The 24,074-nt window shown below is 53.7% G+C and overlaps 1 protein-coding gene across 2 annotated transcripts in view; it reads left to right on the top strand.

The window, feature by feature from the left end:
- Positions 1-24,074, top strand: part of TBC1D22A (TBC1 domain family member 22A) — a 128,061-nt gene that overhangs the window by 53,549 nt on the left and 50,438 nt on the right. The gene's annotated exons all lie outside the window — the stretch shown is intronic.

Below are 24,074 nucleotides of genomic sequence, written 5' to 3'. Positions count from 1 at the left end.
GTCATACGGAATCCAGGTCAGATAAACCCCTCAGGAAAAGAAATTGGAGTGGCGATAACAGGAGGGTAGGGAGAAGGTGGGGGGACCAGGGGGACAAGGGGGAACTGATTGCAATGATTGACACATAATTTCCCCCCAGGAGGATGAACAACAGAAACATAGGTGAAGGGAGACAATGGCTAGTGTAAGATATGAAAATAATAATTTATAATTTATCAAGGGGGCGAAATTATAGTAAAAACAATAATAATTTATAATTTACCAAAGGTAGGAGGGGGAGGGAGGGAAAAGAGAGGAGCTGATACCAAGAGCTCAAATAGAAAGTAAATATTTAGAAAATGATGATGGCAACCTATATACAAATATGCTCGATACAATTGATGTATGGAATGTTATAAGAGCTGTAGGAGCCCCATTAAAATGGTTAGAAAAAAAAAGAACAAACAAATCTGTTTTGGAAATGAATGCTCCATAGAAACAAGGATGGCTGAGATGCCTTCTCGCAAACTCTGGACCTGCTGTCAGGAGTGGTCAGTCCCTGGAGAAGGACGGCATGCTGGGTAAAGTAGAGGGGCAGCGACAGAGAGGAAGGCCCTCTATGAGCTGGGCGGACACAGGGGCTGCAACCATGGGCTCAGACAAAGCAGTGATTGTATGGACAGGCCGGGACAGGGGGCCGTTTCATTTTGGGTACACAGGGCCACCATGGGTCAGAACCTACCGGATGGCACCCGGCAGCAGCACCAGCTATAAGGCAGTGATGGAGGAAACTGGAGCCATTCACAAACAAGTGGGGTTTCTGTAGCTTTTCTGAAGTAGCAGCGAGTCAAAGAAGTCACAGGGGAAATTAGGAATTCCCCGGAGATGAATGAAAATGAAACCAGAACACGCCAAGGCTTACGGGCAGTAGCTAGAGTCGTACACAGGGAGAAGGCTCTCGCTGTAATGCCGGGCTAACTGAGCTGTCAGATTAGTGGCTTAAGCTCCCAGTCTAAGAAACGGCACAAAGGACGGATCTGCAAACCCTCGTCCAGGAGCACCGAAGGGATACAAAGGGGAAGAGAGCAACGTGGAGACCCTAGAACCACGCAGATAGACCAAACCAGCGCTGACAATGTCGGCTGTCTGAAAGACTTTTAAAAAAAAGATTGATAAGCCTTTGGCCAGAGGACCAAGGGGAGTAGGAGATGCGCCTCAAGTTATGAAGGTCATGGAGAATTGTAGGAATGTTCGCAGCTCTGTGGGGAGACAGCAGGACTCCTGGTGACACAGTGGCTAAGCACCGGCTACTAGCTCCGAGGTCAGCAGTTCAAACACACCAGCTTCTTTACAAGAGGGTCCCGTGGTTGGCTCCTGCGATCATGGGGGCAGCTGGAAGTCCAGTGCGGCAGCTCTTAGCTGTGTGGGCTTGGTTTGGGGGTGTTTGATTTGGGAGGACTCAGAGCACTTGAACACCCGCAACGCGGGGTGCGTGGATGAAATGAAGATTCCTAGAAATAAAACTTAATGAAAGTAACTCAAGAAAATCCGAAATTTTGAATAGAGGTATAACAAATACTAAAAAGATTAAGTTAGTAATTAAAAACTTCTACAAAGAAAAGCATAGGACCGATGGCTTACTGTGGTAAGTTCTATTTAATGTTTATAGACTCGACAGTGATCCATCATAAGCTTTTAAAACCACATGAGGAATCGCTTTTTAACTCTAGTTTTATGAGTTGACGATCATCTTGATGCCAAGATTAGACACGGACCTTAATCACAAGAAACGAAACCAGCAAGCCAGTCCCCACTCCCTGTGATGTCATTGATGGCAGAGTCCCAGCACTGCCCTGACATGCCACATGCAGCAACATCTCGAAAAAGCAGACTTCTCCATGTCATCTCTGTCCACCAGCCAGGATCGGCTTCATGCGTGAGAGTCAGTGAGTGTAGCACGTCATATTCACAGGACAGGGGACAGACACCACATGACCATCTCAGGCAATGCCGCAGAGAGACCTGACAAAGTCCCACAGAAACACGGAGCAAACGGAGGGTAGAGGGGCTTCCTTCTTAGTAAAGAGTGACGCCCCGCTCTCACCCAGGACGCCCGCCCCTGTGTCAGCCAACGACAGAGGCCAGGCTGATTCGAGACATTCTAAGTTTGATTCTGCAAGCGCCTGACCGAAGACAGCAGCGTCTTGAGACCTCCCTAAACTGCTCCCGAGATTCAGGGAGGAGGAAGCGAGTTCTGTGCTGGCACCACCGGGCCAGGCCACTAGGGCTCCGAGGAGTTTCACAATGGACCCAGGAGGCCCGCCCCGAGACTCCCTCAAGGTCTCTCAGCTCCACGCCTTTCCCCAAAGGCCTTGCCTGCCCAGGTGGCTTTGTACCTCCAAACTTGCTGAATTAGAACATTCTTAAGTTTCAAAGGGAATTTTACTGCCAGGAGGGGACCGGGTTGGCTGTCGCATTTGGGCTTTTTCCATAAACCAAGTTATCAGCAGCATTGTACCAGCAGACTAGCTCACTCCATTTCCCTCCGTGTCAAGAGCATTCTCAGCTCCCGTTTGACTTCCTGGTCGCACCGTGATCCCCAAGAGGACAGGCAGCTCCAGACTCTTCACTTTTCCATGCAGCCTGTCACTGGAGGCTCCCTCCAAGGAAGTGCAGGAAGAAATCAGACGGACAGACAGGAGCAAAACAAACGGCTCCTAGACTGCAAAGGAGAAAACAGCTGCATCTGCTCCGTCAGCGACATGGCCTTGACGCAGAAAAATCCGAACCGCGCACCGGAGCAATCTAATAAAGGGATGGAGCAGAGCCTCTGGAGACAAAGTCTACTACAGAGATCAGTTGTACTTTTTTATACCTGTGATGAAAATCTGAAATGAAATTAAACAATCCAACTCACAATAACATTAATGAAATAAGTATTAATTTAACAAAAAAGTTCAATATTTGCGCCCTGGAAGTCCCAACACATTGTTGAAAGAAATGAAAAATCTATATAAATGTAAAAATCCACTGTGCTCATTAATTAGAAGATTGAATCTTGTTAAGGTAGAAATTATATCCAAACTGATCTGTGAATTCCTATCACAATCCCAGCTGGCTTCTTTGTAGAAATTGATGAGCTTAACTTAAAATCCATTTTAAAATTCAAGGGACCAAGAATATAGCCAAAACAAGTCCTGCGAATGAACAACAAAATTAGAGATTCGTACTTTTCAATGAAAAAATGCTATGGCTAAACCATTATAGTGACGATGCGGGGGCCTTGTGTCCAGAACATGTGAGGAATTGCTAGCACACGAATAGTAAAAAGGGAATACCCACGTTATAAAGAAATTGACCAAGTTTTAATAGACATTTCTCCTAAGTAAAGACTCACAAGTGTCTAGAAGTACAGGAACAAACACAACCCACCCCATTGCTTGTTGTTGGTGGTGCCGTCAGGCTGGTTCTGGTGCAGGGGGACCAGTGCACATCAGCACAGCCCAGCCTGGTCCTGCGCCACTGCCACGACGGTCGCCGTGCTGCCGCCCTGTACCTGCCTGTCTCGTCGAGCGAGTGTCTTCTACACTTTCCCAAGCACCATGTCCTGCTCTAGGGATTGGTTCCTCCTGATAACATCCACATTCCCTGAGACAAAGCCTTGCCATCTTGCTTCTACGGAGCATTCTGGCTGTACTTCCTCCAAGACAGATTTGTCTGTCGTCTGGCCATCCGTGCTACTTTCCACAGCTTCATTCGAATGCATCTGGTCTCCTCAGGCCTTACGCGTTCACTCCCAGTTCTCACATGCGCGTGAGGCTGTTGGAAATACGGCGGGGTGGCTCAGACACCCCTAGTCCTCACAGAGACACCTCTCTTGTTGAACACTCTCTACTGCCATTGAGGGGCTCCCCCTCCCAGGGAGTGACCCGTGGGTTTCTGAGACATCTTTACACAGGAAGTGGAAAGCCGCATCTTTCTCCCGCGGAGTGGCTAGTGGTTTTGAACTGCTGATCTTGCTGTTAGCAGCCCAACACACAACCCAGTCTTCCACCAGGGCACTGTTTAATTCTTCAAAGAGGTGTTTTGCAGCAGATTTGCCCAATCCCACACGCCGCTTGATTTCTTGAGTGATTGTGCCTCCAACTTGGTGAAACTTCCACTCCTCTCTCCATTTAGCTCGATGGGGCCTACTGACCCTGTGGTTAGGATGTTCTGCCGCTGTGTGATGACCTGTCGTCCGTAGTCTTTGATCTCCGTCCCTTTGAGCCAGCAAGGCTGTGACACCTTCATGTCACAGGTGGTGACCTAGCCTTCTTCCGGTCCTGCTGCTGTGCCCATCATAGACTCCAGCTCCTCGGGTGCTCTGCCTAGCTCACAGATGGAGTCGCTATGGAGAAAGCATGCAACCCCGGTGCACACCTTTCCTGATTTTAAGCCACGAGTGTTCGCATCTTCCGATTGAACGACTGCTTCTTGGTCTGTGTACAAGTCCCGCATGAGCGTAATGAAGCATTCTGGACTTCCTAGGCTTCTCAATGTGAACCATCATTTGTTATGACCCACACAGCCAAACCCCTTTGCATAGTCATTAAAACACAAGTACACGCCTCTGCTTGCAATCAAGATCCACCAGGTCTCACCGATGACATCCTTCTTCCAAGTCCTTTCTGAATGGGACTTGCATTCTGGACAGTGCCCTGTTGCTAGATTGCTGCAACTACTTTTGAACTATCTTCAGGGAAATATTATTTGCATGTGGCTTAATAATATTACTTGATAATTTCCACAGTCTTCTGGCTCACCTTTCTGGAATGGGCACACAGGTGGATCTTCTCCGATCTGTGGGCCAGGTGGTCACCATTCAAACTGGTCGGCCGAGGCTGGGGAGCCGGCCAGCTTTGCATCGTTTGTTGAGACATAGCTATTGGTCTTCCTTCACTTCCTGGCCCTGTGACCGCAGCCAGGGCAGCTAGTACTTCTGCCTTCCGCACCTTTGCTTCCGGGTCACGTGCTGCTGCCGCCGCCGCCGGGCAGGTGAGTTCTTCCTGGAGCTTTCCTTGTTGTCATTCCTTCCAGATGACTGCGCAGGACTCTGCAAGTGTGCAGCGTGGCCGCCCGGCAACTGGATTAGACACTTTGCTCATAATGTAAATCAGGTACATGGCCCCATGGCAGGCGGTGACAGGCAGACTTTTGCCATCTCATGCCATCCCGCCGTGTTTGTTCTTGTTAGGGGGTGTGGACCCGACTCACAGCGACCCAGTGTGAAACAGAACAAAGTGCCGCCCAGGCATGCACCATCCGCACAATTGTTGTGATGGTTGAGCCCGTGGCTGGAGTCACTGTGTCCATCATTCTCATCGAGGGCCTGCCTCTGTTTCGCTGCCCCTGCACTTGACCAAGCACGATGTCTTTCTCAGGTCTCTCCTGACAACCTGTCCAAAGTACATGAGACAAAGGCTCCCCATCCTTGCTGCTGTACGCACCTCTTCCTGGACAGATCTGTTGGCTCTTCCGGCCGCCCATGGTACTTTCAGTGATCTCCTGGCACCGTCATCCATTCGCATCCATTCTGCTTCTCTCTTCCTGATCCAACTGACCGGGTCTGTAAGTAGAAGAAAGAGGATCTCACTACCGTCCAGAAAGAAGAACCCGGAGCAGAGCACATTCTCTGGAACCCAAGATAGCTTTGTGCCTGGCCTCCTCAATCCTGGAGGCAGAGAGCCGTGGCAGGGCGAGCTACAGGGAGATGGAGCAGAGAAGCGGTGGTCCCAGCGGCAGCAGAACCAAGAGCATGAGCGGGAGTCGGGGCAGTAGTCGCCGGGCGCACAGAATGAGAAGGCTGAGTGTCCTGGGCGGTAGGAGCTTTGCTTATGGAGTGAGTGTGCTTCCAGGCACTTACCTGGTAGGGCGAGGTTTGAGCCAGGGCTCGATGCCTTTGGGCTGAGACTCAGGCCTCAGAAGGGAGTGCCTGCTGAGCATTTACAGGCAGCAGTGAAAGAGCTTTATATCATTGCCAGAGCAGGACAGTGGTTAGGGGGCATGTTGGACGCTATGGATCAAAGAACTGTGTCCTAAGCATTTCTGATCCTGAGTCGTAGCCTGCTAACTTCCCTCAGAGGCCCCATAATCATGCGTGTGGTATCTGAGTTCCATGTGCCCATTGCAGCGTGTTATCTAACCCAGCCAAGAGGCAGAGAGAGCAGTGGGAGAGACGGTTGCCATCAGAATCGGTAAAGAAGGTTAGAGAGCAGAGGCATGTCTGACCTCAGCCTCAGAAGAATCGGCCTTAAACAGCGTCACGTTTGATTCTCTGTGATGTTAGTCTTTTTGTGTGCCAACATGGCACCTGTTAGCAGATGTGGGTAGAGTTCAGCCTGTCAGTTAGGTCCCAGCCTGGTGACCTCCTTTGGAGGTGCAACTGAGATACCTACTTCTCTGGAGGTCTCTCTCTCTCTCTCTCTCTCTTTCTCTTCCTTGACCTTCCTACTTGCTGACTGGAGAGCTACCGGAGCCCTGAGACACTTCCATTGACTTTGGATCCACACGACTCTGCCCACCAGCCTGTGATCTTCCTGTATTCCGCATCGTTGCTTGTGGCTGCTTGAGTCTGAGCAGGGACTTATGCATTAATATTGGACGTAAGGACTTGAGTTGGACTGGACTGGGACACTTTCTTGATAGACACTTCTCTTTTTTACACATATGAGTGTCGCTCAATTTGTTTCTCTGGTCCACCCAGCCTCACCCATTCTTCGTCCCCTTTAAGAAGTTCAAACCCACTGCCATCGAGTGCACTTCGACTCACAGGGCCCTGTGTAGAGTTTCTAAGGCTGTGCATCATTATGGAAGCAGGCAGCCTCACTTTTCTCCCAAGGAGCAGCTCGTGGGTGTGCACTGCCAACCTTGCAGTGGACAGTCTAAGCACCGCCACAGTCCAAGGTCACTTCTGACCCCATGCCACTCCAAATGGCCAAGCACCAACCAGTTCTCTGCGGTGGTGTGTCCCTCCCAGCGTCTTCTCTTGCTCCCCACAGAATTCTTGGGCTCTTTCAATTCTCCTCTGTGGCGTTCTACCTGCGGGGCTGTCTGCGGGTCTCATTAGAATGCTGGACTTTGTCCTCTTCAGCCTCCGTGAAGCCCTTGAGCACAGCTCTTTCACTTCACCAGTTCCGTCATCCACTGTGGCTGCTCTTCATTCAAGAGCAAGTTTGAGAGTCTCCCCTCACACCCATTAAGGGTTCCCCCCCCCTTTTTAATGACCTTTTGCTTTCTTCATGTCTCATGGCTTGATGTCATCCCTCCACTTGCCTGGCCGTGCTCTTTTGTAGTAAATGTGCCCCAGCTGTTCTCAGATGGTCTCTGAGTCCAGGGAGGGTGTGCTCGAGGTCAAACCGTTAGCCTCACGGGCCTTTTGCTGTTAAGTTCTTCTGGCTTCAGACCGCATTTGGGTATATGTAATTGTTCTGCCCTCGGCCCCTGGCCTGAACTTCTCCACCACCTTCCTGGTGGATGAGTCAATTGATTCCTGGTAATTCGTCTGGAGAGTTCCGCTTGCATGGTCTCTGGTCGCAGTTGGTGGTGTTGAGAAAAGGCATTTGCAATGGATGCGGAGTTGGGCTTGCAGGGCTCCGGCAGGTGATCTCTGTTGTTTCCATCAGCGAGGCTGGTGGGTCTTCTACCTGCGGGCACCCACATGGCACACTTGGGCAGAACTGTTCCATCTCCTTAGCGTTGGCATTTCGTGGTTGGGGTGTAAGGTAGAACTAAGTAGCTTGGCCTTCTGTGTAGGCATGTAGACGTCGCCTGGGACTGGCAGTGTTCTCCAGCACAGACCTTGGAAGACTGCGCTGTGTGATGATAAAGGCAACCTCGTTTTCCTTCCATTGCTCATTCCCAGCATTCCCACGACTCACACGCTCATCTGATTGAAAATGGCCAGTGCCGGGCCACTGCAGCTTACTGACGCCTTGGCCACCACTCCCCAAGTGTGCCATGGCTGCTTGGCCACTCCCACCTCCCCTTGACCCGTGCTGTGTGCATCCCACGTCCCGATGATGGATGGGCGTTTGCAGCTACGTTTTCTCAGTGCCTGCCTTGTGCCCTATCAACAAAGGAAGGTCCCCAGAGCGCTGCTCTCTCCCGCTTCATTGAGGTGGAGGCGCTTTGTGGGGACTGCTCTTCCCCAGTTACAGCAGGAGTGTCTCCACTGTGCCAGCCGGTGCTGCTGCCTCCTCAGGCCACTTCTCTGCTGCCTCCCGCCCCTGCTCGTCATCCTGAGGCTCTGCTGTAACTTGTTTTTCATGGGTGACCCTGCTTGCCTTGGACATAATGGTGGTGTAGCTTCCAGCATCAGAGCAACTCACCAGCCACCACAGAGGACCGACGGACAGAAGACTGGTGGCCCTTCATCCTCAGACCAGAAAGCTGCCATCGGGAGATTCTGAGCCTGCACTTTCTGAGCCTGCAAATACATAGGGATCCTCGTCTTTCTCCAGCAGAGCGGCTGGTGGGTTTGAACTGCCTGTCTTGCTGTTAGGCATCTAGTGCCTAGCCGGCAGCACCACCAGTGATGGCGTCACTAACAGCTGGCAGATGGCATCCTTGCATTGGTGCTGGAACACCATCCTCCAAGCTGGCTCTGGCTCGCAGCAGCCCTGTGGGCTGCCAGTCGACCGGAAGCAGACGGCCATGTCTCCCTGGTCCTGTGAGCTGCCGCCTCTGTGCTTAGTTGCCAAGTGCCATGTCCAGGGCTGGTGGAAACATAGAGCCGGGCGGCCCTGCCAAGAACAGTCTGTGAAATCAGTTTCCTCAAAAAGAGGACAAGTCACCAGGCTGGCCCCCTTCAGCACACTGAGAACCAAGAGTCAGGTAGTCACTCCATAACCAGAACTGCCCCTGGTTGGTTTCCGAAGCTGTCAGTTTTTCAGGAGCAGGAGCCTCTTTTTCACCCGGAGTCACTAGTGGGTTTGAACCACTGACCGTATGATTGGCAGCTCAATGCATAGTCCATGATGCTGCCAGGGCTCCTGGGGCATGCTGTCATGCTGATGGCTGAAGGACATTGCAGACCATGACAGGAGGCCACACGCAGGATGCTTGTGTCCATGGGGGCAGCCAGGCCCAGAGAGACAGTTTGGAGGACTGGGTGCTTGGGGGTGGAGTGTCTTGCAGAGACGCTGCCCAGAGTGGGGCGATATGCTGGTCAAAGAACCTGGTGCCAGCTCTGAGAGCTACAGGGACATGGCTTCACCCAGCAGAGTGGTGGGGTTTGGGGGCTGAAGGTTAGAACCACAGGAGAAGGCTCCTCCACCCTCTTTGGGCGGGGCCAAGATCTGCAGGTTTCGGAGGCCCAGCAGAAGGCTTGGTGGCTGTCACTCAGCAGCGGGCAGTGTCCCCAATCCAAGTCCATGCATGTGTGGCCACGCCCTTTCCCCACCCTGTCTTCAAGGAGATCATACAGAGTCCACTCTCACCAGCTCCTGCTGGGGTGGCCCTGCACAGCGGGGCTCACTAGGACTGGGGCAGCCAGGCCCGGGGTGGGGGTGGGACCCTGGCAGACTCTTGGGCTGGTGGCGGCTGGGCAGGAGCTGGGGGCGCAGAGTGACCCAGTGAGGGGTTCAGGCATGGAGGGAACAGTTAATGTACTGCCCGTATTGACGTCTGCGTTTTCAGTCTGGAGGCAGCATGCTGAGCGGCCTCATTAGAACTCGGTGGTATCACGGGGGTGTGTGCAGAATAAAGACCTAGAGTCCAGTGGGAGCCCTGGAGCTCTGCACGTGCTCCTGCTGCAGAGGTGAGCGTGAGCCCGAGCTCCCCCCCCCCCACATCCCCCCTGGCTTGGCACAAGTACTGGTCCTGCGTCTGAGCTGGCCCCACTCCTGCCTGCCTGTGGAGTGAGCCTCTGCTCACGGTAGCGCTGTGGGATCATGGCAGGGCCGGTGGTTTCAGCCGCCCGACAGGAGGCAGCTGAGGCTGGCTGCTTTCGCACAGACCAGCAGGTTCAGAAGCCACACCGCCTCGCTGGGAGTCGGAATTGACTGGAAGGCAGGCTGTGGGTTTTGAAATTGCCACATAATTTGATATTTTGAAAACACTGAAGGGTGAATTCATATGGAAAAAAAAATTAACAATTTAAGCCTGGAAAAGCCCAGCCTGGAAATGTCACGCTCATCGTGTGTGTGTTTGGAGGTGTTCGGGAATAAACAAGAGAGGGACCCGCTTTCCTCCTACCCCTTCGCTGGGGGTCGAGGAGTTCACTGGAGGCCTATTTGCTACGTTGTCCACCAGTGCACCTTGGGTGTCCACTGTCCCCCACAGCCTTCCGCAAGCCAGATTCTCAGACTTTGGGCTCTGATGCTAATCCCTCCCCCGCTTTCCCATTATGAGCTTCACAGTCTTTCGGTGCCTGATGTTGGGTACTTCCGCCCTGTGGACTTAGTTGACCTCACGGTTTGGTGGCTGCTTGTTTGGGCACAAGCCTTTAAGACCCAGACGTTCTTTTATCTGATAGCCGGGCCCCACTTTGCCGCAGCACCAGTCACCTCCGCACTCCCTTCCCGAGGGCGAGCGGCCCGCACTGTGAGTGGAGAAGGTCAGACACGCGTGTTTGTTTGGCTTGAACAGTCAGGACTGTCGGCAGAGCCCTCTGTGATGCAGGCTCGACCTCATCCGGTTTCCAAAATCGCCTGTGATTTTGGTTTGTATTGTTTTGTTTAGTGTCTGTTAGTAGCTGTTAGGGGTGTCTCAGAGGCGTTAGGTCATTGGGGTCGCCCTGTTGGAGTTGTGCTATGTATCTTTTCATGTATCGGCACATGAAACCCAGGATTGATGAACCTATGGAGATGGCAAGTACAATAACGGGCTCAGGGCGGAGGAGGGCACAGCGATGGTGGAGTCCATGTCGATAAGAAATGTTTAGACGGATGGTGGTAGTAAGTGCACAATTCTGCTAGATGTGATGGGCGTCACACAGCCGCTCCCTTCCCCTCTGGCCCCCTCTCCCATCGGTGGCACCGTCTTCGTTGTCGTCGTCTTCTGATAACCCGGAAACCAACTCGGCGGTGCTCCTGTGCAGAGACTCTGGAGCTTGGCGATTTCCCTTGCTTTCTGAGAGGGGATTCGGACACTTGAAGGCTTCCCGAGTAGTGGAGGGACCGCAGTCTTCTCAGACCCCGCCCCCGGTGAGCTCTGAATGAGTGTGGGGCTGGGCAGGCCACGGAGATCCCCCCTGGAGCGTGTTCTGAGCATCCTGCTAAGTGTCAGGCCAAACCCAGCCCTGCACAGTGACCACCCCTCCAGGATGCAGGATCCACCACAGCCGGCACGGCAGCAGAAACACAGAGGATCTGGGAACTTACCAGGAGAAATCAGACTGGTCACCATGCACACAGGACCACGGCCAGAGCTGCTGATGGTGAACTTAGAGTAGTTATAGCCCCCACAGCTACTCTGCTGGGGTCCCCAGCCAGCCTGAGTGGACCCTCTTCTTGGAATGGGCTGTGAGGTGAGAGTGGGGGTAGAGGTGGGGGATAGGCTTCCTGAGGTGAGCTGGCCAGCTGTCTGCATGGGTGGGCAGCCCAGAAGGAATGGGCACCAGCTGATACAGAGTGGCCTGTGTCGAGCACAGAAGCCCTTCTGTGGACGGGCACCTGGCTCCTTTGAGCGTCATCCTCATAGCTGACTGTGCCCAGTGGCCACCAGCTGATGGGGCTTGTGCAGCCAAGCGCGGGGTTCTTGGGTACCCAGGTCACCCCAAACCTAAGAATCTCATGAGATGGAGGGAAGAACAGCGCGTGTAAAATGTGGGTCAGAGGCCCAGCTGCCGGAGACCAGAGGAAGTCGGGGTTTGTGCCAGCATTTTCAGGGCTCCTTGTGGGAGCGGGTAGAGGGGCATGAGATGGTGGCGCAGTTGTCTCCTTGTACCAGCTGCCTACCTCCCCTCAGAGACCTGATGGCTGTGCGTGCCAGCATTCATGGTTCTCTGAGGCAAAGCTTTGCCTATGGTGCCAGGTGTCCACGTGGCTCCATGAGGGTCTCCGGCTGACCGACCAACCACACAGGTGGCTATTTGCCAAACAGCTTTGCCTCCTGCTGTGACTGCCCACAGCCAGGGCATCAGTCCAGTGACAACGTGGCTAATGCAGAAGTGCCACTGTCCCTTAGTGGGCACAGGGGTACAGCAGATGCAGGGCTGTGGCTGCCTCCAGAGGAGCTTCCCATGTCTGCCTTTGGATGGTGTGGTTTGCTCAGAAGCCAGGCAACAGCAGAGCAGAAGTTCTTTTGGAAGCCGAAACTGATCAGGGCCCATGTCGCCTGTGGTTTGCATCAGTGGCAGCGTGAACCCAGGTCACGGTGGAAAGGGGGGTGCGGCAGCCACAGGTGGAGAACTGAGACAGGGCAGGGGTGCCCGGTTCTTGGAAAATGCTCAGCCATTCTGTGGGCCTGGTGATCCGAGCGTGGGAACTTCTCATTTGCTTCCATCTCACGGGGAGACTTCGTCGGATGTACTTTGCACGTGTTGTCAGGAGAGACCAGTCCCTGGAGAAGGAAGGACGTCATGCTTGGTAAAGCAGAGGGGCGGTGAGGGAGGGGAAGACCCTCAACAAGATGGGTTTGAACAGAACAGTGACTGTGAAGGTGGCGCAGGACTGGCTGGTGGTTTTCATTTTGTTATTGTACGTGGGGTTGGCATGAGTGGGAACTAACCAGGTGGCACCTAGTGGCAGCAGCAACAACATATACAGCATCAACAAAAACAACAGCAGCAACAGCCACAGCAAGAGCAGCAACAAAAACAGCAGCAACCACAAAAACAACAGTAGCAGTAACAACAACTGCAACAGTAACAGCAGCAACAACAGCAACAATAGCAGCAGCAACAGCAGTAGCAACAACAGCAGCAGCAATAGCAACAAAAACAGCAGCAGCAACAACAGCAGCAGCAGCAGCAGCAGCAGCAGCAGCAGCAGCAGCAGCAGCAGCAGCAGCAGCAGCAGCGGAGGCAGCCATACATCTGGCATGGCGTGAGGGAGCCACGCAGCTTGCAGAAGGGGATTTTTAATATGGCTTCTCTAGCCAATGTCTCTATCTCCCTCCAAGTGACCTTTTCCTGCGTGAGTTGGTGAGAAGGTGCTGAGGATACTGATTCGAGTCACCTGGGAATGACTGTGAGCCCGAGTCCCTCCACAAATCTGGCGGACTCACTGTGACCCTAAAGGACAGGCTAGCACTGCACCTGTGCATTCCCAAGAACTGCTTACCTGAGCAGAAAGGCCCGCCCTTCTTCCCAAGAACGGGCTGGTGGTTTCACACTGCAGACCTTGACAATCACAACCCAACATGTAACCTCTACATCACCAAAGCTGGCCTCGTGCTGTATAAAGTGAGCTCTCTGAGAAGCAGGGGGAGGGATCTCATGACCAGCAAGAGCCAGGAGTGGAGCGCGCCTCCTGGACCAGAGATCCCTGTGCAGTGAACCTCGTGGATCCAGGTGACAGCTGTACCCTCAGGAGCAGCAGCAGAACCAGGAGCCAGAGCAGGGAACACAGTGACGGGCTTCCTGACCCACAGAGCAGGTCAAGCTGAGGGGTGTTGTGCAGGAGGCTGGCTTGCAGAGTGGGGGTCCTCCGGGCACTTAATTGGGGTGCTGGACTTGCAGACCCACGGAAGTGGAGCTGAGTGCTTTCAGGCTGAGGCTTCCTGGAGTGGGTCCCTCTGGGCTCTTCACTCGGGGAGCTGGGTTTGCTGACCCAGGGAGCTTGAGTCGATGCCTTTGGGTTGAAGCTGACAATGGAGTGGTGTGCCCTCTTGGTGTTTATCAGCAGACCTCACAGAACTGTGTAACGTGTCCTGATAAACGACTCTGTCCTGAGCATTCTCACTGGTATTACAACCTGTTGACTTCCTTAATAACCCTTTCATCATGGAGTTTGTCTGTGAGTTCTATGTGGCCATGCCATGGATATTAGAAGCCGGAGGGGAAACTAGAGATCAAGTGGGCATTATTAATTACACAGCCCACCTCTGCTCACTGCGCTTGGCTCTCCCTCCCGGCTCTGCTCTCTGTCCTTGGCCCCATTCCTCAGCAACCACCTTGACACCCTTGTTGTCCTTGCTGTATTCTGCTGTCCAGTCAGCGCCCAGCTCCTACGCCACACCCCAGGTTTTCACAAGGAGCTTATCAGGCCTTTCTTCCTAGTCTTTCACAACCTGGAAAACCCGACTCCATGCACACAGCCACCGAGACAATAGTGATTCAAGCCACCCTCCAAACCCACTCATCGCCATAGCAACAAGCACACGTCCACTGTTGGGGGCTGCCTGGGCGGGTGTTGGCTGACCCTGAACCTACCTCCTGCATGAAGGGGAGGAGGCCTTGCTGTGGCTCCTTCTCTCTCCAGCAGTTAATTATTGCCAGTGTCTGATTGCTCATCCCCACCCCACCTGGCCCACCTTCCTGCAGAACTGGCCCCATGAATGAGTGCTCTGTATAAGACACTCCAGTGGCTGGGGACAGGCTCCTCCATGGGTGACTGCAGAGTTCCCTCCCACCCAGAGTGTGTGGAGAGCTTCAGGTAGGGCCTTGTCAGCCGTGGCTTCTAGATGGTTCCATACAGCTCCTGGATCACTGGCTGGTCCCCCAGCTGAGGGCAATGCATCTTTTTACTGCCTAGGATCTGTGCCCGGGGCTCCGGCCTGGATTTGTGGCGCAGCCAGGCAGCAGTCTGGTCTTGAGCACTGACTGAGCTGGCAAGAGAATGTATGATATTCACCCTCTCCATGCTGGCCACTGTCCACTGCCCACTGCCAGGGCCTCCAACGTTTCCAACTGCAAACCCAGGAGCGGGAATCTCTGCCGTCCTTCCTCAGGGAGGAAGTAGGCCGGCCTTGGGGACGGTGGAAAGTTCATTTGAATTCTGCAAGTGTGTGGTCATGTGAATAATGATAGACTTTAGGTATATGCACACACACACACACACACACACACACACACACACACACACCACAGAAAGTTTGTGGAGAAAGTCCGTGATCTGTTGGTGTGAAGCCCCCTCCTCTGGAAGCAGGGGTGCAGCCTGTGGTTATCTCTCAGCCTTTCCTGGGCTCCCAGCTCTTCCTTCGGCAGCCAGGCGGGCGACTTTGGCAGAGCAAGCCGCCCCACTATTCTCCGATGGCCCTCAGGTGAAAGCAGAGCCGGGCGCGGCACCAAGGACGCTAATGATGATGGTGGAATGGATCATAAGAGGGATTTCTCAGCCTGGGTGGAGGGGGTCTTCACAAATGACGTCTTAGACGTATTTTCTGAGAAGCTAGCCCAGCGTCAGCGAGCACATGGTCCATTTGTAAGGACAGGAACTGGTTTCTCATCCAGCCATCCTTCAGGAGCAAGAACGTCTCTGCATGCTGCCACGGGACAGACATCCGGCCCGCCCCCCGTGCTGAGGGGCCACAGCGGCAGCACTCATGGGTGCTTCCTGATGTGTGTGGAGCAGGCGGGATTTGATATGGACCCACAGATGGGCACATGCAAGTGCTTTCCAGAGGGGAGTTGAGGAAGTGAAAGCATCCATCGGCTTGGCCATTCTAACTGGTGTTTATCTCCCCAAACATGCAAATTCCTTGCAATTAAGGAGCAATTCAACAACATGACAGGCCACCTGCGTTCTCGAAAGCATTGCGTTTGCAGCTTCAAGGTGAATTGCAAGGGAGGCAGCGCCGAAAGCTGCTGGACAGGGTGTCTGAGCTCCGTGTGGTGCCCACGTGCTAACAGTGTGCGCTCAGAACAGCTAGGGCCAAGCAGATAGGTCACACCGGCCTTCAGAGTCATCTGCCTTCACGATGAGGAACATGCAGCAGCAGGATTGGAGGAGGGCTTATTAAGGACCCAAGATACGCGGCTGACCCGTCTTGCTTGCTGACAGTGCGGGGGGGCCGGAAGCACTTGCTGGTGGAGGTCAAGGCTTGCAGCCTTCAGTGTGGCATCCCCGTCCACTGGACCAAGAGGTGACGTCGTGGTAAATGGGGGAAAGGTTGAAGCTGCCAAGGGTTTTGTCTTGCCTGGATCCCTACCATTGCTCCTGGAAGCTGGTAACAGAAGGGGTTGGGGATCCTTGAGGTGACACGAAGTACTTGACAACTTCCATCCTGTCTGTCTCACCATGCCCATCGGTCCAGCGTCGTCCATGCTGAAGGCTGCAATCTTTGATCTTCATCAGCAGCTGCTGCAAGTCCTCCTCCCTTTCAGCTCGGCTCCTCGCGCCATCTGCATATCGCAGGCTGTTAATAACCCTCCCCCCAGTCCTGGGGCCTCACTGTTCCTCCTGTCGCCCAGCTGCTCTGACGATCTGCTCAGTGTGCAGGTGGAATAGAAATGTGAGCGGATGCCGCCCCGAGGACTCACACCTTCCCTGAGTTTCGGCCATGCCCTAGTCCCGTTCACATCTAGACATCAAAGAGATGTGATGCATGGAACCGTGATGAGGGCTGAGGATGGGGCAGGCCTGGGTGGGGCTTGGTTCTCTGTACACAGAGGGGCCACTGTGGGCCGGAGCCGACCTGATGGCACCCAGCAAATCCAGCAGCGTGGGCTTTGACGCAGTTGGTGGGACAGCTGTGAGACTTTGGTGGGGGTAGGCCTGTGTTTTCAGATGGACTCTGTTACATACCTGTGCAGCTGGGGCTGCTTCCCGACTCTCAGGCTGGGCCCTTCCACAGGCAGCTCTGCAGGCTGGTCTTTCAGCGCCTCTGGGTGGATTTGAACATGTGTGGTGTGGTGTGGTGGTGGTGGTGGTGGTGGTGGTGGTGGTGTGTGTGTGTGTTTTCAGTTGTGAGGAGTTGCTGTCAAGTCCATTTCTGTCCATGGTGACCCCAGGTGTGGGGGTGGGGAGTAGCTCCGGGACTCTCGGGCCGGGCCCTGGCAGAAGCGGCTCTCCAGGCCTGCCGCCTCTTTGCCAAGCCCTATACCGGCAGCACCACCAGGCTGTGCATGCTCAGTGCTTCACCCGGTGTGAGAACTTGGGCAGAGGGCCTGCAGTGGCCCCTTGCCCAGCGCCAGAGGCCACTGCTGGGCGTGCTCTTCTCTGCATCCCCCTTCAGCACACCTCCCAGCCCCCTCCGGCTTCCTTTGCCACAGGGAAGCCAGTGCAGGTACTTGGGGAGCTCCTCCTGGCACCGGAAGCCAGAGGCTCCGTCAGCATGGTCTTGCCCCAGGCTGACCAAGAGAGATGAGGTGTGGACGGAGCACCCCCCCCCCCCCAGCCCTACAGCAGGAGCAGCTCTGTGTGTGGGGACTGGCAGCAGCAGCAGGCTGGCAGAGCCTGGGCAGGTGTCAGAGCTAAGTGCACGTGTCCCGCATTGAGAGAAGTGCACCCCTCGGCTGGCCCTCTCTCTCTCCATGTCTAGGTCCAGAGCAGCAGGACCCGCTGGGCCCCCGTTGTGCTCTTTCCTCACGTGGCACCACCCTGCAGCCCGGCTCTAGGTCACCACCACCAGGAGAGCCTCCTCTCGGTGTCCTGTGCTCACTGCCCGGCACGGCTAGTGCCACGGGGGCCGACGGAGGCCCTGGTCGGAGGGGCAGGTGTTAAGCCTGGCGTACTAGCCACGAACCTCGCATCTGCCGGCACAGAGCTGCATGCGTTTTGTTGATCTACTGCCTTCTGAGGCGTCCAGAGGGGCCCTGCTGACACATGGTGACCTGCTCAGCTGCCCAGTGAGCTTCCTCTGGACAGCCCCCCCGGCTGCTCCCCATCTCTGAGGCCATGCTGCCGCCTGTCCTTCCTGGACCTGGGGCTGTCGCTCACATGCTTGGCTCACAGCCTGGTCTTCCTTCCAGACCAAGGGCTCCTGAAGGCCAGAGTCCAGTCCAAAGGCCAGCCCCCCCCCCCTTGCCCTTGGGCTCCCTTCTGGGTTGCAGCTTCTGTGACACCAGACTGTGCAGACCAGGACTGTCCCTGGGCCATTCAGCATATCGCCAGGCCTTTCCTCCAAGGTGCCTCGGGGTGGATCTGCATCTACAGCCGAGCGAGGTGGGGTGGTGGTGTGTGTTTGTGTGTGTGTGTGTGTGTGTGTGTGTGTGTGTGTGTGAGAGAGAGAGAGAGAGAGAGAGAGAGAGAGAGAGAGAGAGAGAGAGATTGATGTCATCACTTGCTGTTTAGTCTATTCCTACTCCTGGTCTCCAACCCCACTGTCTTCAGCCCAGTGTCCAGCTCCCTGACGCCTGTGAGAGCAAGGATCCAGTGAGTTGAGTGGAGGTGGACGTCAGAACAGAATGACCAGGGACTATCCAGGCCCAGCAGCCCCTACTGCACACAGCTGGCCCCTCTGCCCACCAAGACCCAGTTGAAGCGAACGCTGCACAGTTCAGTCCTGCACGTCTGTGGTGGCATTTTTCTGGGCAAATTGGCGAATCGCTTCAAAACACCCCGTGCAGTTGGTGTGGCTGTGAGTGCGCCCCGTGGAGGGCAAAGGCTGCAGCCCAGGGTCTTCCCCTGGGACTTCCTCTTGGCTTTGGGAGGGAAGGGGTTACCCTGGTGGTGGTTTGTGGAACCACCAAATGTTATTTATAGCCCGTGTCAGGAGCAATTAAACTGATTGATGATTAAGAAAGTTTAATAGTTGAATAATAAGATGCAGCTCTTGACAGCTATTTTTCTCATTTGGAAGCATATTTTACGAGTCTAATAACAACATTAAAGATGGGCTGTATAATATGTTGTGGTGTAATTATCCGGCGGTAATATGATATTCAGTCGAGTGGTACATGGTATGTTACTTATAAAAAATTAAAATACCAATTACCATTTTTTTGATTTATTATCGCTGGGGTTTGTTAATTTTGACTTCAGCCCAAGCAGGGTTAATTAGTACATATTGATCTATTTGATTAGAAGTGTGCAGTGTTGAATTGAGGCGCAAAGGTCAGAAAACGAATGCTTTCCAGACCTATCATCTTAGTCATAACTCCCCCCCACTCCGTTTGTGTAGAAGGGGTGGCTTCAGACTGACAGGAAATGTCCCATTTGATTGGCAGCATGCCCCCCCCCACCTGTGCCACATCTACATTTGAAACAAGCCCAGACACCTGTTCTGTTTCCAGGGCTCCTGTTTATCTTTGAGCCGTTTCTTAGGTTGGTGAAAAAGCAAACATGCAGCAAGAAGAAAACTCTGGAAAGTAAGGAGTGATGCTGTAAAATAAAACACAAATGACCAATAAACCAAAAACAAACCAGAGAAACCTGGTATCACAAGCCGTGAAAATGCAAATGGAACCCAGAAAGCCAAGTGAAGGGGACCCTGCTGGGTCCCCACAGGGCCGTGGCTCCTCAAAGCCCAAATCTACCCAGCCGCCTGGTCCCAGGGGAACTGGAGACCAACTGGAGACCCGCAGGCACGTCTTCACGCACAGTTCTCCTTCCAACACCAGGAGGTTGAAACCCTGAACCGTGGGACGTGTGCAAGGGCCTAGTGGCCTCAGGCCACTGGCCCGACTTCAGGAGGGCAGAGAAGAATCGCCCCTGCCGAGGCCCGAGGACCACGTTGCGATTATGGACGTTGCTAGGAGGGTAACAGATCGCAGTTGAGGATGGATGGGCAGGAACAGGAAGAACGCGTGTGGTTCTTGGGTCAGGATAGCTGCTGCCTGGCCTCTGCCTTGCTCAGACAGGCCTGGGAAGTGCTCAACTCTGCTCCGCGTGCCTCCAGATGCCCACTCTCCTGGGAGCTCTGTCCAGGGTGCTCAGCTGTCTCACCCAGGGTGTGGCAGGACCATACAATTGCCCGACCCCGTCTGCCCACTGTGGTCACTGGCCCCTCCCACTGTAGCTACCTAGCTCACCCACTGGGCTGCCTGGCTCACAGCCCATTGCCCTGCTTGGAGCCTGCCTCCTGGTTATGCTGCTGTGTCTGTGCCCCGGAGCCCTGCTGTGCTGGCTGCTGCTTCTGGCCAAAGGGTTCCTCCTGCTTCCTGGGTCCAGGAGATTCTCAGCACCAGGCCCAGAGGGCGCTCAGCTCCTGGCTTTTCTCGGTATAGTGAGCCCAGCCCTGCCCTGCCCCTCACTGGCTTCACCCCGACAGGCCTGGATGTGACCAGGAAGGCCATTCCATGTGGAGCAGTCGAGGGGCAGGGACAAAGGGGGTATGACCCTGATGAGATGGATGGGTGGGTGGTGCCTCCTCCACTGGAGCACAGGGTTGCTCGGAAACCCCTGGAGGGCAGCTGGCAGCACCAGCGGCTGTGGCTCAGCCCCTCCCTCCCGCACAGGAAGGGGGGCTCCCGACCACTCCCACCCCCACACTCTGCACCCCTGCGCCTGGGCTCTGGTCCCAGGGGAACATGGGAGGCAGGCCCTTCCCAGGGCTGGGGAGCTGGGGTGGTGTACACAGCCCAAAGGCAGAGCATTTCACACAGTGATTTAAAGACCTGCTTATCCTTTGAGGAATTAGTTAGACTTAATTAGATCAAGGGAGTAAATCAATGTAATGGATTGATTTACGATCACTTTGCTTTTTGAGATGATCAGGAGCCCAGAAAGTCTATTTTCCAGGTCAGGAAGAGGGGGCTCTCGGCAGGACCCTGCCTGCTCAGGAACCTGGCGTCAGAGGGACACTCAGAATGAAAGTGTCACACGTGTCCTCCCCAGGAAGCAGTGATGGACACCAGACTTGAGCACCAAGCCTGCGGGCAGGAGCGCGAGGGCTCCAAACACGGTGCCCAGTGTGTGGCGAGGGCCACCCTCTGTGGAGGTGTGTGGAGAGAGAGAGGCCCGCCAGTCTCCTGTGGTGTGTCCACCGCATTGGATTTGCAGGATGCTGCACCACTGGCCTGTGATCTTCCTCATTCTGCATCACTGCTTGTGGCTGCGTGAGTCTGAAGAGGGACTTATGGACTAGTATTGGACTTACGGACTCGATCTGGACTGGGCTAGGATGTTTCCTCTCTATACAGTGACTTCTTGATGGAAAGCTCTCTCTTATCCTCATGAGTGTCTCTGGATTTGGTTCTCTAGCCGACCCGGGCTCACACTGCTCCCCGTTATGTGAAGAACTGAAGGGTTTGTGCGGGGTGGGTGATTAACATCGTCATCACCCCCAGGTGCTGCTGTCTGCCCAGGGTGACGGTGTCTACCCTTTGGCAGAATCCTCTGGAGGCACCGGGACTGTGCACATGGGCGTTGCTACCCTGTGCCCCAGCCACTCAGCTGCCCTGTTGGGAACAGGACTGCGTGTTGGAACTCTTGTGTGTTTGAGCACTCCCTGACACTGATGAGATCCGGCTCCATTTCCCTGGCACCCTAGCTGTTGGGGAGGCCTTCCAAAGCAGAATTGCTGGGTCACAGTTGGGGAGAACTCCCACACTGCTACGCCTCGCAGCCCACCCACCGGTGATATGGTATGTGAAGGTTCCTATCGCCCCACTTCCTTGGTCAGCACTTCCTGCCTTCTTTCAATGCGTGCCCACCCACATTATGCATGTGAAGATAATCATCCTTGCAGATGTGAGGGAGGGTCCCACTTTTGGATCCTCTTGTCTTTGGACGTAGACCCCGAGAACCCTTCAGATACTTTGTACTGTTAATTATATCCCTATCACCCACCCATCCCTCCCTCCCTCTGCCACCCTTCTATCCATTCATCCACCCATCCCTCCCTCCCTCTGCCACCCTTGCATCCATCCAACCATCCATCATCCATCCATCCATCCATCCATCCATCCATCCATCCATCCATCCATCACTCCTCCCCCTTCCCTCCCTCCCTCCCTCCATCATCACTCTTCTATCCTTCCACCTATCCATCCATCCAGTTATCCAACATCCATCCATCCATCCATCCATCCATCCATCCCTCACCCATGTGGTGGAGCCAAGCAGTCTCTGTAGACACGCTGAGGTGCATTGTCTTTCTGATCGATATCAGTGGAGTAGTTTGATGAAGATGGGACTGTTTGATTAACGCCCTTAAGAATGAAAACACAAGGTCCCCAGGGAATGCTGAAGGTGGACTTTGGGGCCAGGGCTTGGTTCCCCAACAGACTGGACTGGAAAACACTCCTAAAGGCCAACAAACAGTCCTTGAACTAACTACAAGATTTTCTTTCTTGTTGTGTTTTTTTGGTCATTGGTTTGTTGTTTTGTTGTATGCTGTTGCTTGGTTTTGCTCTGTCTTGTTTTTGTGCATGTTATTATCTCTGCAGGTCTGTCTAAATAAGATAGGCTGGATGAACAATCTGGAGGAGAAAACAATGGGACTGACAGTTCCGCAGGGACATGGGAGAGGGGGAGGTGGGGGGAAAGATAGTGGTATTAACAAACCCAGGGACAAGGGAACAACAAGTGATCCAAATCGGTGGTGAGGTGGTGGTAGGGTATGATCAGGGGTAATGTAGCTAAGAGGAATTACTGAAACCAAAATGAAGACTGAGCATGATAGTGGGACAAGAGGAAAGTCAAAGGAAATAGAGGAAAGAGCTAGGAGATGAAGGCCATTTATAGAGGTCTAAATAAAGGCATGTGCATATGTAAATATATATATATATATATATATATGAGGATAGGGAAATAGATCTATGTGCATATATTTATAGGTTCAGTATTAAGGTAGCAGATGGACATTGGGTCTCCATTCAAGCACTCCCTCATTGCAAGAATACTTTGTTCTATTAAATTGGCATTCCATGATGCTCACCTTCCCGACACAATCACTGAAGACAAAGCGGGTGCATAGGCAAATGTGGTGAAGAAAGCTGATGGTGCCCAGCTATCAAAAGATATAGCATCTGGGGTCTTAAAGGTTTGATGGTAAACAAACGGCCATCTAGCTCAGAAGCAACAAATCCCACATGGAAGAAGCACACCAGCCTGTGTGATCATGAGGTGTCAAAGGGATCAGGTATCAGGCATCATCAGAACAGAAAATCATATCATTGTGAATGGGAGTGGAGACCCAAAGCCCATTTGTAGGCTACTGGACATCCCCTTACAGAAGGGTCTCGGGGAGGAGATGAGCCAGTCAGAGTGCCATGTATCAACGATGAAACATACAACTTTCCTCTAATTCCTAAATGCTTCCTCCTCCCCTTCCCCCAACTATCATGATCCCAATTCTACCTTACAAATCTAGCTAGACCAGAGGATGTGCACTGGTACAAATAGGAACTGGAAACACAGGGAATCCAGGGTGGATGATCCCTTCAGGACCAGTGGTGTGAGTGGTGGTGGAGGGAGGGTGGGTTGGAAAGGGGGAACAGATTGTAAGGATCTACATGTAACTTCCTCCCTGGGCGACAGACAACAGAAAAGTGGGTGAAGGGAGACGTTGAACAGGGCAAGATATGACAAAATAATAATTTGTAAATTATCAAGTGTTCATGAGGGAGTGAGGAGCAGGGCTGAAGGGGAAAAATGAGCTGATGCCAGGGGCTTGGATGGAGAGTGGATGTTTTGAGAATGAGGGCAATGAATGTACAAATGTGTTTTACACAATTGATGTCTGTATGGATTGTGATAAGAGTTATATGAGCCCCTAATAAAACAACAAAAAAAGCACAAACAACTTACTATCGAGGCAGAGTTTCCAGAGCTCCACACTCACTGCCACGGGGTCCATCCCAGCCCCTGGTGACAGCACAGCCGATGTAGAACTGCCCATGTGGTTGCCAACACCAAGCCGCATGGGAGCAGGAAGCCCCCTCTTCTCCAAGTTACAAGGAACCACGCGCAGCTTTGCCACTGGTCTGCCCCTGGCACACCCTCAGAGACGCGCACCACATGCCAGGGGCCCACAGTTCGTGGGGAAGTGCCACCGTCTTCTTGTTCCATTCTCCCCTGCTTCTTGAAGCCTCTCCTGCGTTTACCGCTATCAGACGTGTGTGCTCTAGGGTCCAGGTTTCTTAAGCGACAGATAACAAAGAAGGCAAAAGTAATAAACCAAGAGCCAGCGAGGCACCCGGCTGGCTTCGGAGCCATCTGGTGCCATGTCAGGAGTGGGGCCTGCATGCCCACAGGCTCTCAGGAAGCCCCGCATAAACAGGACTCTAGAATCCCCACCCTCCCTACTGCCCGGACGGAGGAACTCGAGGCTGCTGGGAGAAGCAG

Source organism: Tenrec ecaudatus, chromosome 6 (assembly GCF_050624435.1).
Source record: "Tenrec ecaudatus isolate mTenEca1 chromosome 6, mTenEca1.hap1, whole genome shotgun sequence".
NCBI lineage: Eukaryota > Metazoa > Chordata > Mammalia > Afrosoricida > Tenrecidae > Tenrec > Tenrec ecaudatus.
The sequence above is the reverse complement of the archived record's forward strand: the minus strand, read 5'-3'. Positions and strand labels throughout refer to the sequence as shown.